Below are 2,527 nucleotides of genomic sequence, written 5' to 3'. Positions count from 1 at the left end.
CGCAAACACTCAACTTGAGTGGAGAATCTGACCATTGCCAGAACTCCAATTGTGATCTACACCTCTAGTCCAAAAATTTTTTATAACTATCATTTTTTTTTTTTTTTTTTGTTGGATATTTTAGGAATATTCATGATGATTTGTTAAATGAAAAATGTTATAAGTGTAGGGTTGTGAGCAGCCCTATTTAAAGTCCTGTTAAACGGTAAATGTATAAGAGCTCTTAGCGGATTTTCTGAGTAATTTGTTGTATAACCTTTCCTTCCTAAACTTCATGTTATTGTTTACTTCTAAGTTTTGATCAGTAATTTATTACAACATTCCTAAATTTAGCGAAAAGTGGAAGATGTATGAAAGTATGGCCACTCAGTGCCTTGTTGATCTTTTAAATTGTGAGAAAGAGAATCAAGATGAGCTTGACAACTGTCATTACACTATTTTTATTGTCATCCATTGCTTTATTAGTTATAAAAACATTTAAAACAATTCTACACAAACTACTTGCAAGTATTATGTATAATTGTTACTAAGACAATAAACAAAATAGTGACGAGCTCAGCTGGTATGTTGCGTGACGTCATTCTCCGTTTAACAGACCTAGTAACAGACTCACAACCATGTTATATGTTATATCGTTTTAACATGGTAAAATAAAGAAATATTTCTCCATTTAATATGAGTTTTTCTATTTAACACGCTTTAACATGTTAAACTAAAGATCATGAATTCACTCCTTTTATTAGAAATTTGACAGATTAAAGTTTTAAAAAATTAAACTTTTAAAATAAATTATTTTTTATCCCCAGTAATGCTAAGTGGTGATTTAATTTATTAAAAGTATAAGATTGTTTATTTATAAGCAAAAAAAGTATAGATAAAAATTAAAAATACTCTTGGTAAGGATTTATTTTTAAGGTGATAAAAAAAAAAATAAATAAAAAAATGAGTTTACCTACAAAATTTGTACTATACATATTTTTGATATCAATTAAATTAGTTATGTATTTTTAATTCCAACGAAATACATTATGAATACTTTCATGGGAATTTGATTACTCCATATCGAGACTGTAAAAAATTCCACTTTCGATTGCCAAGATCAAGAACAATCCTATAGATCAAGAAATTTAAAAGTCCTTTTTACGCGTGTGAACTTTTTTCTGAAAAAAATTTATTGCCTGCTGAGTTTTCCAAAAAAAAAAGAGACAAGAAAATACAAAAAGTAACAAATTTATGTAAAAATACATAATTAATATTACAAAAATAATAATAATATAATTATTCAAATTGAGTACTACCATCTTCTACGATGAGTACTTGAAGGTCTTAGTGTAATACTTATCTTTCTATAGAGATGCTTAGTCTGTTGAAACACTTACTATAATGTCTGGAGGGGCTTCCACGATATGAATAGTTCACGATGCAATTGACTGTTTCTTAAATTTAAGAGGTTTTTTGAAAATTCTCATGAAAATGTTTTAAAATGATTGTAATTTGTATATTATTGTACATAATGTTGTATTGTATAACGAATCGTATATCCAGTAATAGCCTTGATTTAGTTTTGTAAATGAGAATGGTTGTATCGGGTTTTAATCCTGATCATCTATTAACGAGAGGATATAGCATTGACAATCTTCCATAGCTTTGGGTTAGTTTGATATTGTTGTGGTAAATCCAGGCTAGATGATCTAGATGAACCTCCAAAGTATCTTGTAGCTTCATTGCATTGGATTCCATTGTAAAATTATACGGTTGGTAATAAATTAAAATGGGTCTTATCTTTATTTTAGAAAACCTTAAGAGATTGTCATCCTCAGTCACATTTCAGAGATGATTGTACGATAGTTGAAAGACTTTTTATAATGATCTGAACTGGAATAGATTAGATCAGCTCATATATGCTTTTCACGTCATGGAAAGTCCCGTATTCTTTTTTATAACCAGATTTTTTTTTTTTTTTTTGCACATGAAAAAAGAAGTTTCACCAAAAATTCAACGTGTAGAAAAGCTAGATAAGAAAGAATACTTGGGGTGACAGCTTACAGGAATTTTCACTTCAGTGTTATGGACGTGTCATAAAAACTGCTGAGTAGTTCTTGAATCTTACACTATCTTTTTTTCCCGATTTATTTGAATAAAAACAAATATTTTTTTTTGGAAGGAGATAGTTGACCGTATGAAGTAGATTGTAGGATGATAGGCGGTCAATAAAGGTATGAAAATAGTAAAAGAAAACTTATTATTGTTAACCAACGTTTCGCTCCACTTTGCAGGACTTTATCAGGGCAAAATGAAAAAACAAGATTAAAACATAAAAGAATTGACAAAACATTAAAATAAACACATTGCAGAATAATTTTTATGTTTATAAAGTATATAAAAATAAATAATAAGAATAAAATAAGAAAGTATACATGTAGGTGGACTGAAAACAAGTTAGAACTTATATCACACCTGGGCCCTTTTTCATAATGAAAGCTAATAGTATTAATAATATGAGAGATAGTTGACCGTGGATGATAAA

The sequence above is a fragment of the Halyomorpha halys genome, unplaced genomic scaffold (genome assembly GCF_000696795.3).
Source record: "Halyomorpha halys isolate HHAL.00 unplaced genomic scaffold, Hhal_1.1 Scaffold190.1, whole genome shotgun sequence".
NCBI classification, from domain to species: Eukaryota; Metazoa; Arthropoda; class Insecta; order Hemiptera; family Pentatomidae; genus Halyomorpha; species Halyomorpha halys.
This window is presented reverse-complemented; position numbering follows the sequence as displayed.